Source organism: Chrysemys picta, chromosome 16 (genome assembly GCF_011386835.1).
Source record: "Chrysemys picta bellii isolate R12L10 chromosome 16, ASM1138683v2, whole genome shotgun sequence".
NCBI classification, from domain to species: Eukaryota; Metazoa; Chordata; order Testudines; family Emydidae; genus Chrysemys; species Chrysemys picta.
Genome location: NC_088806.1, coordinates 10,767,180 through 10,777,828, shown reverse-complemented (window position 1 = coordinate 10,777,828; position 10,649 = coordinate 10,767,180). Strand labels below are relative to the sequence as shown.

General features: G+C 51.3%; 2 protein-coding genes across 9 annotated transcripts in view; one reads left to right on the top strand and one right to left on the bottom strand.

Annotated features, from left to right (window-relative positions):
* The window catches only part of LOC101935438 (zinc finger protein 436-like), a 321,486-nt gene that overhangs the window by 112,889 nt on the left and 197,948 nt on the right, over positions 1-10,649 (bottom strand). The gene's annotated exons all lie outside the window — the stretch shown is intronic.
* LOC101940007 (zinc finger protein 436-like) overlaps positions 1-10,649 on the top strand; it is a 118,583-nt gene that overhangs the window by 39,616 nt on the left and 68,318 nt on the right. The window lies entirely within an intron of this gene.

The following is a 10,649-nucleotide window of genomic DNA, read 5'->3' as shown; positions in this document are numbered from 1 at the left end:
CTCAGTCCACTGCCAGCCTGGGGTTCTGTTCACCTAGTTCGGCAGCGGGCTGAGCGGGGCCTGCGGGACCCCAGCTGGCAAAGGGCCGGCAGCTGGGACCCCAGACCGGCAGCGGGCTAAGCGGGGCCGGCAGTTGGGATCCCAGACTGGGGGTGCAGATGGGAATGTAGAGAGGGGTGCAGGAGCTCCCGTCTGGTGCTCAGGGTGGGGATGTGGGGGGGTGCAAGAGTCAGGGCATGGGGTGTGGGGGGGCTGGGGATGTGGGGGGGGTGCAGGAGTCAGAACGCGCTGGAGATGTGTGAGGGGGTGCAGGAGTCGGTGTGGGATGGCTGGGTATGTGGGGGGGTGCAAAAGTCAGGGCTGGGGTTGGGGGGGGTGCAGGGGTCAGGGCAGAGGACTGGATGTGTGTGGGGGGGTTCAGGGGTCAGGGCAGAGGGCTGGGTGTGGGCGGGTTTCAGGGGTCAGGGCAGAGGGCTGGGTGTGTGGGGGGGTTCAGGGCAGAGAGCTGGGGTGCTCAGCTCATGGGGGTGCTCCCAGCCCCCCTGCCATGAGCGGCTCACGACAGGGGGCTGGAGGGGATATGCCCGATTCCACCCCTTTCCCCAGGGCCCCATCTGTTCCCACCTCTTCTCTGCCTCCTCCCTGGAGAGCAAGGATGCTGCGTCTCTGCTCCCCCTCCCCCTGGCTAGGGTGATTGGCACAGGGAAGGAGAGGAGGAGGGGCAGGAAAGCACCACGCTGGGGGAAGAAGCGGGGGAGGAGGGAGCTTGGCTGCCGGCAGGACCATGCTTCTGCCTCCTGCCCCCACAGGAGAGAGCGGTGGGTGGGGGGGGGCTGAGTGGGGCCGAGACCCCGGCAGGTGGCAGGTAGCAGCGTGCCATTAAAAATCAGCTTGCATGCCGTCTTTGGCCTAACCAATGTCACAGCAAGGATCTTTCTACCAGCTGGAAGTATAAAAGGGAAAATGACATCAGCACTTGGCTTCTTCCCCCCACCCCTCTCACCACCTGGAAGATTGTGTGGAGGACAAAGACTTTGAACTAGGGAGATTGGTCCCAGGCTGGAAGGGAGTTCAGGCTGAGTATTGAGAACTGTGAGCTGCCTGTAACGTCCATTAGGGTGAGAGACTGATTCAAATCTTGCTTTGTTAATGTTCGAATTTAGACTGTGTTTCTATTTTTATTTGGTAGGTAACCAATTTTTTTATCTCTATTCTTGCTACTTATAGTCACTTAAAATCTGTCTGTAGTTCATAAATCTGTTTTATATTTTACCTAAACCAGTGTGGTTTTGGTTGAAGTGCTTGGGGAATCTCTGCTCAGGATATAAAGTCTGGTGCATGTCCATATTCCTTTGAAGAAGTGGCAAATTAATGAGCTTGCATTGTCCAAGGGAATCTTGAGCAGTGTAAGACCGTATGTTTCTGGGGTGTAAGGCTGGGGCAGTTGGCTGGTGCCTCTCCGTATTTTTCATGAGTGGTTCAGGGAGCATTCATGCAATTTAGCTGGGTGCGGGGCTCCACCTGCCGATGGCTGCGTGATCACAGCGCTTGGCGGAGTTTGCTGCTTGTCGCTGGCATAGCATTGTGAGAGACAACCCAGGCAGGAGAGTGAAGGAGGCACAGCAGTCCCACAGTGCTAGGCTGTACCCAGAGGATCCCATCGCAGGGGGTTAGGTCGGTATAACTATGTCGCTCAGAGGTGTGAATTTTTCAAACCTTGAGCAATGTCGTTATACTGATATAGGACTGTAGTGTAGACCAGACCTTAGATTTTCTGTTGTGTTTTACAGATTTGCATCACTTCTCCTCTACCTCCTCCTACTTTGAAAGATTAAGAAGTGTGAAAATACAAGAGGTGTTTCTCATGATGCAAATATTCTCACATAGGAGAGCCCTTCCACCAACACACATGGCAGAAGATCCCAAAATAATACAGTTCTGGGGGTACATGTGGTACCATTGTAGAAAAGTTTCCTAAATTAGCATCCTCACACCTTCCTTGGGAACCCAGTGGTAAGAGACATAGGACCAGCCTCGTCTCTGGCAATGCCAAATGAGTCCGATGGTCCAGGTTCCGCAACGCTTGACATTGACGCAGAATAGTAGAGCCGAAGGGTCAAATGTTGAGTGGCTAAGTTACCAGCTAAGAGACTAATGGTAGGTCGACACTATGGGGTTAAGTCGGGGTTAAGTCGACCTAAGTTAGAATCATAGAATATCAGGGTTGGAAGGGACCTCAGGAGGTCATCTAGTCCAACCCCCTGCTCAAAGCAGGACCAATTCCCAACTAATTCATCCCAGCCAGGGCTTTGTCAAGCCTGACCTTAAAAACCGGAACCCATTCCAGTGCTTCACCACCCTCCTAGTGAAAAAGTTTTTCCTAATATCCAACCTAAACCTCCCCCACTGCAACTTGAGACCATTACTCCTTGTTCTGTCATCAGGTACCACTGAGAACAGTCTAGATCCATCCTCTTTGGAACCCCCTTTCAGGTAGTTGAAAGTAGCTATCAAATCTCCCTTCATTCTTCTCTTCTACAGACTAAACAATCCCAGTTCCCTCAGCTTCTCCTCATAAGTCATATGCTCCAGCCCCCTAATAATTTTTGTTGCCCTCCGCTGGACTCTTTCCAATTTTTCCACATCCTTCTTGTAGTGTGGGGCCCAAAACTGGACACAGTACTCCAGATGAGGCCAATGTCAAATAGAGGGGAATGATCACGTCCCTCGATCTGCTGGCAATGCTCCTTCTTATACAGCCCAAAATGCCGTTAGCCTTTTTGGCAACAAGGGCACACTGTCGACTCATATCCAGCTTCTCGTCCACTGTAACCCCTAGGTCCTTTTCTGCAGAACTGCTTCCTGGCCATTCGGTCCCTAGTCTGTTACAGTGAATGGGATTCTTCCATCCTAAGTGCAGGACTCTGCACTTGTCCTTGTTGAACCTTATCAGGTTTCTTTTGGCCCAATCCTCTAATTTGTCTAGGTCCCTTTGTATCCTATCCCTACCCTCCAGCGTATCTACCACTCCTCCCAGTTTAGTGTCGTCTGCAAACTTGCTGAGAGTGCAGTCCACGCCATCCTCCAGATCATTAATGAAGATATTGAACAAAACCGGCCCCAGGACCGACCCTTGGGGCACTCCGCTTGTTACCAGCTGCCAACTAGACATGGAGCCATTGATCACTACCCGTTGAGCCCAACAATCTAGCCAGCTTTCTATCCACCTTGTCCATTCATTCAGCCCATACTTCTTTAACTTGCTGGCAAGAATACTGTGGGAGACTGTATCAAAAGCTTTGCTAAAGTCTAGGAATAACACATCCACTGCTTTCCCCTCATCCAGCCCATACTTCTTTCACTTGGCGGCAAGAATACTGTGGGAGACCGTATCAAAAGCTTTGCTAAAGTCAAGGAATAACACATCCACTGCTTTCCCCTTATCCACAGACCCAGTTATCTCCTCATAGAAGGCAATTAGGTTAGTCAGGCATGACTTGCCCTTGGTGAATCCATGCTGACTGTTCCTGATCACTTTCCTCTCCTCTAAGTGCTTCAGAATTGATTCCTTGAGGACCTGCTCCATGATTTTTCCAGGGACGGAGGTGAGGCTGACTAGCCTGTAGTTCCCCTGATCCTCCTCCTTCCCTTTTTTAAAGATGGGCACTACATTAACCTTTTTCCAGTCATCCGGGACCTCCCCTGATCGCCATGAGTTTTCAAAGATAATGGCCAATGGCTCTGCAATCACATCCGCCAACTCCTTTAGCACTCTCGGATGCAATGCATCTGGCCCCATGGACTTGTGCTCGTCCAGTTTTTCTAAATAGTCCCAAACCACTTCTTTCTCCACAGAGGGCTGGTCACCTTCTCCCCATACAATGCTGCCCAGTGTAGCAGTCTGGGAGCTGACCTTGTTTGTGAAGACAGAGACAAAAAAAATCATTGAGTACACTAGTTTTTTCCACATCCTCTGTCACTAGGATGCCTCCCTCATTTAGTAAGGGGCCCACACTTTCCTTGACTTTCTTCTTGTTGCTAACATACCTGAAGAAAAAGACGGTTACTCACCGTTGTAACTGTTGTTCTTCGAGATGTGTTGCTCATATCCATTCCATTAGGGTGTGCGCGCGCCGCGTGCACGATCGTCGGAGAATTTTCTACCCTAGCAACACCGGCGGGTCGGCTGTGGAGCCCCCTAGAGTGGCGCCTTCATGGCGCTGAATATATACCCCAGCCGACCCAGCGCCCCCTCAGTTCCTTCTTGCCGGCTACTCCGACAGTGGGGAAGGGGGGCGGGTTTGGAATGGATATGAGCAACACATCTCGAAGAACAACAGTTACAACGGTGAGTAACCGTCTTTTCTTCTTCGAGTGCTTGCTCATATCCATTCCATTAGGTGACTCCCAAGCCCAACTTAGGTGGTGGGGTCGGAGTGAGACATTGCTGTGTGCAAAACCGCTGATCCGAAGGCAGCATCGTCCCTGGACTGCTGCACTAGTGCATAGTGAGCTGTAAACGTGTGGACTGATGACCAAACCGCCGCTCTACAAATGTCCTGGATCGGAACTTGCGCCAGGAAAGCAGTCGAGGAAGCTTGGGCCCTCGTGGAGTGAGCGGTGAGGTGCGGTGCTGAGACACCTGCCAGGTCATAGCAAGTCCAGATGCAAGACGTAATCCAAGAGGATAGGCGTTGTGAGGAGACCGGTGAGCCTTTCATTCGGTCGGCCACTGCAACGAAGAGTTGCGTCGTCTTTCTAAAGTGCCTTGTGCGGTCAATATAGAAGGCCAGGGCCCTGCGTACGTCCAGAGAATGCAAACGTTGATCCTGGCGAGTAGCATGTGATTTAGGATGAAAGACCGGGAGAAATATATCCTGGTTGATATGAAAAGGAGAAACCACCTTAGGGAGAAAGGCAGGATGTGGACGAAGCTGCACTTTATCCTTATGGAAAACTGTGTAAGGGGGCTCGGATGTAAGCGCCCTGAGTTCAGAAACGCGCCTTGCTGAGGTGATGGCTACGAGGAAGGCTGTCTTCCAGGATAGGTACAAAAGTGAACAGGTGGCCAGTGGCTTGAATGGAGGGCCTGTGAGCTTGGAGAGAACCAGGTTGAGGTCCCACGTCGGAACGGGCTGACGTTGTTGTGGGTACATCCGGTCTAAGCCCTTGAGGAATCTAACAACCATCGGGTTAGAGAATACCGAGGACGCGAGTTCCCCTGGGTGAAAGGCTGATATAGCGGCGAGGTGAACTCTAATTGAAGATATCGCCAGCCCCTGCTGTTTTAGGGAGAGGAGATATTCCAATATGAGAGGAATAGGTGCCTGTAACGGGGACGTGGCTCGTTGTTCGCACCAACAGGAGAACCGCTTCCACTTGGCCAAGTATGTGGTCCGTGTTGAGGGCTTCCTACTGCTCAGCAGAATCTGTTGGACAGAGTGCGAGCATTGTTGCTCTGCCTGGGTGAACCATGGAGCAGCCACGCCGTGAGGTGGAGTGATTGCAGGTCGGGGTGACGCAGGCGGCCGTGGTCCTGAGAGATGAGATCCGGACATAATGGAAGCGGGATCGGTGTCTGAACCGAGAGTTCCAACAGTGTGGTGTACCAATGTTGTCTCGGCCACGCTGGGGCGACCAGAATTACCTGTGCCTGGTCTCTGCGCAATTTGAGCAGTACCTTGTGGACCAGAGGAAACGGAGGGAAGGCATAAAACAGGTGGTCTTTCCAGGGAAGGAGAAACGCATCCGAGAGGGAGCCCGGAGCTCGACCTTGCAGGGAGCAGAACACGTGGCACTTCCTGTTGACTCGAGATGCAAACAGGTCTATCTGGGGAAACCCCCACTTCTGGAAAACGGAATGTATGATGTCCGGACGGATAGACCACTCGTGCGTTTGAAAGGACCTGCTGAGTCGGTCCGCTAAAGTGTTCTGGACTCCAGGGAGGAACGATGCCGTGAGATGGATTGAGTGGGCGATGCAGAAGTCCCACAGGCGAATGGCCTCTTGGCATAGAATTGACGAACGTGCTCCTCCTTGCTTGTTGATGTAAAACATGGCCGTGGTGTTGTCGATGAGAACTAACACACAGCGGCCACGTAGGAGATTGAGAAATGCCTGGCACGCCAGGCGCACCGCCATCAGTTCCCGAACATTGATGTGCAGGGCTAGCTGGGGTGCAGTCCACAGGCCCTGGGTATGGTGTTCGTTGAGATGGGCGCCCCAACCCAGAGATGAAGCGTCTGTGACCAGGTGCAGAGAGGGTTGTGGGGCGTGAAATGGCATCCCCTCGCAGACCACATTGTGATCTAGCCACCAGGTGAGGGAGGTCAGGACCGAGTTCGGGACCGTGACCACCATGTTCAGGCTGTCCCGATGTGGGCGGTATATTGACGACACCCAGGTCTGGAGTGGGCGAAGCTGAAGTCTGGCATGCCTGGTTACGTACGTGCAGGAAGCCATGTGACCCAGCAGGGTAAGGCACGACCTCACCGTGGTAGTTGGGAAGGCCTTGAGCCCTTGAATGAGGCTCGTGATGGTGCCAAAGCGGTTGTCTGGCAGGATGGCTTGTGCACGTCTGGAGTCTAGGACTGCGCCAATGAATTCTATTCTCTGGGTAGGTTCTAGAGTGGATTTGTCCTTGTTGAGTAGGATGCCCAACTCGTTGAATGTGTGCACTATTAAGTGGACGTGAGCTCGAACTTGCTCTTTGGTGCGACCGCGTACCAGCCAGTCGTCTAGGTACGGGAACACCTGTATCCCTTGCCGACGAAGGTACGCTGCCACGACAGCCATACATTTCGTGAACACTCTTGGGGCCGAGGATAGGCCGAAGGGAAGGACTGCAAATTGGTAGTGCACCTTGCTTACCACGAATCGCAGGAAGCGTCTGTGAGGCGGGTAAATTGCAATATGAAAGTATGCGTCTTTCATGTCGAGGGCGGCGAACCAGTCTCCAGGATCGAGGGAAGGGATAATGGCCCCCAAAGAGACCATGCGGAACTTCAACTTTACTACGAATTTGTTGAGTCCGCGCAAGTCCAAGATGGACTCATAGACTCATAGACTTTAAGGTCAGAAGGGACCATTATGATCATCTGGTCTGACCCCCTGCATGCTGCAGGCCATAAAACCGTCCCTACCCCTTCCCTGGACTCTGCTGCTGAAGTCCCCAATCCTGTTATTAGTGACTTCAATCGGCAGAGACCCTCCTGCTAGAGATCCCTGCCCCATGCTGCGGAGGAAGGCGAAAAACCTCCAGAGGCTCAGCCAATCTGTCCTGGAGGAAAATTCCTTCCCGACCCCAAATGTGGCGATCAGTAAGACCCCGAGCATATAGGCAAGAGTCTCCATCCTGACCCCTTTTAGCCATTATGCTATTTACCTACCATTGCTTGGTTTTCCTTGACTACTATGTTTTACCATTAAACCATTCCCTCCATAAACTTATCTAACTTAATCTTAAAACCAGACAGGTCCCTCGCCCCCACCGTTTCCCTTGGAAGGCCGTTCCAATATTTCACCCCTCTGACGGTCAGAAACCTTCGTCTAATTTCAAGCCTGAACTTCCCCACGGCCAGTTTATATCCATTCGTTCTTGTATCTACGTTAGTACTAAGCTGGAATAATTCTTCTCCCTCCCTTGTATTAATCCCTCTAATATATTTAAAGATAGCAATCATATCCCCTCTCAGCCTTCGCTTTGTCAGACTAAACAACCCAAGCTCCTCTAGTCTCCTTTCATACGACAGGTTTTCCATTCCTCTGATCATCCTAGTGGCCCTTCTCTGCACCCGTTCCAGTTTGAGTTCATCTTTTTTAAACATGGGAGACCAGAACTGCACACAGTACTCCAAATGAGGTCTCACCAGCGCCTTGTACAACGGAAGCAGGACCTCCTTATCCCTACTAGATATACCTCGCCTAATGCATCCCAAGACCGCATTGGCTTTTTTCACCGCCACGTGACATTGTCGACTCATAGTCATCCTGCGGTCTACTAGGACCCCTAGGTCCTTCTCCTCTTCCGTTACTTCTAACCAATGCGTCCCCATCTTGTAACTAAAATTGTTATTAGTCATCCCCAAATGCATCACCTTACACTTTTCACTATTAAATTTCATCCTATTTCTGATACTCCAATTCACAAGTTCATTCAAGTCTCCCTGCAGGATATCCCTATCCTCTTCCGAATTTACAACGCCTCCCACCTTCGTATCATCCGCAAACTTTATCAGCCCACTCTTGCAATCGGTTCCGAGGTCAGTTATAAATAGATTAAATAAAATGGGTCCCAAAACCGAACCTTGAGGCACTCCACTAGTAACCTCCCTCCAACCTGACAGTTCACCCTTTAATACGACCCGCTGCATTCTCCCCATTAACCAATTCCTTATCCACCTCTGGATTTTCATATCGATCCCCATGTTTTTCAGTTTAACCAATAATTCCTCATGGGGTACAGTATCAAACGCTTTACTGAAATCCAGGTATATTAGGTCCACCGCATTCCCCTTATCTAATAAATCCGTTACTTTCTCAAAGAAGGAGATCAGATTCGTTTGGCACGATCTGCCCTTCGTAAAACCATGTTGTAATTTATCGCAATTGCCACTAACCTCCAGGTCCTCAACTAGTTTCTCTTTCAGAATTTTCTCTAACACCTTGCACACTACAGATGTTAAACTAACAGGCCTGTAGTTACCCGGATCACTTTTTTTCCCTTTCTTGAAAATAGGAACCACATTAGCTATTCTCCAGTCTAACGGGACCACCCCTGAGTTTACAGATTCATTAAATATTATCGCTAACGGGCCTGCTATTTCCCGCGCCAATTCCTTCAATATTCTCGGATGAAGATCGTCCGGTCCTCCCGACTTAGCCCCATTAAGGTGATCAAGTTTTGTTTCTACCTCGGATACGGTAATCCCCCATTCTGAACGCCCCTCTGTAGTGGTGCTAGTATCCCTAATCCCTTCATTTGCCTCATTAAACACCGATGCAAAATATTCATTGAGATATTGCGCCATGCCTAGATTGTCTTTAATCTCCTCTCCGGCAATAGTCTTCAGCGGTCCCACTTCTTCTTTCTTTGCTTTCTTCCTATTTATGTGGCTGTAAAACCTCTTACTATTGCTTTTAATTCCCCTCGCTAGGTCCAACTCTACACGGCCTTTGGCCTTTCTCACTCTATCTCTACATTCTCTGACTTCACTTAAGTACATTTCCTTACTGATCCCTCCCCTCTTCCACTCTTTGTACGCTTTCTGTTTTTTCCTAATCGCCCCTTTGAGTCGGTCGCTCATCCAGCTCGGTCTAAATCTCTTGCTTAGTAATCTTTTTCCCTTTTTTGGAATACAGGCCTCCGACAGCTCATGCATCTTTAACTTAAAGTAATCCCAGGCTTCTTCTGCCTTTAAATCCATTAATACGTTTGCCCAATCCACTTCCCTTACCAGTCCCCTTAATTTGTTAAAATTGGCCTTTTTAAAATTATAAACCCTAGTCTTTGACTTAATTCTGTTACTCCTTCCATGTATTTTAAACCGAATTAGCTCATGATCACTGGAGCCCAAATTGTCCCCTACTACCACTTCCTCGCAGACCTCCTTTGGACTTGGGAATGAGGAAGTAACGGGAATAAAATCCCCTGCCCCTTAACTCTACTGGAACCTCCTCTATGGCCCCCATAGCAAGGAGCGTGGAAACCTCCTGTATAAGAAGTTGCTCGTGAGAAGGGTCCCTGAAGAGGGACGGGGAAGGGGGGTGGGAGGGGGGGATTGAAGAAAACTGGATAGCGTATCCCCTCTCCACCGTGCGAAGGACCCAACGGTCCGAAGTTATAAGGGACCAAACACGGTGGAAGTGGGAGAGGCGATCCCGAAAGGAGGGGGCTGGATCCTGGGGGGTGACTGGGGCGCCATCCTCGACCGCACCTTCAAAAGTTCTGCCTGGGGCCTGCGGGTGGTCTTGGTGGCCCTTGGTTCTGACCGGGTTGAGGGCCAGTCCACCTTCGTCTACCACCTCGCCCGCGCCTCCGGGCCGAGTCCTGTCTCTGACGAGGTGGGGGGGGGGGGTAGAAGCGCTGAGGCTGAGGCCTAAATGGCCTGCGCTGAGGGCCCGCAACATGCATCCCCAGGGAACGCATGATTGTCCTGGAGTCCTTGAGGCTCTGCAGGCGAGAGTCCGTCTTCTCTGAAAACAACCCCTGTCCTTCAAAGGGCAAATCCTGCAGGGTTTGTTGCAATTCAGGGGGCAAACCCGAAACTTGGAGCCAGGAGGTCCTTCGCATAGCAATGCCCGAAGCCAGGGTTCTCGCAGCCGAGTCCGCTATGTCCAAGGAGGCCTGTAAGGAGGTCCGAGCCACCTTCTTACCCTCCTCTACCAAGGCCCCAAACTCCTCCCTGGACTCTTGGGGAACCAACTCCTTGAACTTCCCCATAGAGTTCCAGGAGTTAAAGTTGTAGCGGCTCAGGAGCGCCTGCTGGTTAGCCGCTCTAAGTTGCAGCCCTCCGGCTGAATAAACTTTACGGCCAAACAAATCGAGGCGCTTAGCCTCCTTCGATTTGGGCGATGCGGCCTGTTGACCGTGGCGCTCCCTTGCATTCACTGATGCCACCACCAGTGAACACGGCTGGGGGTGGGTATA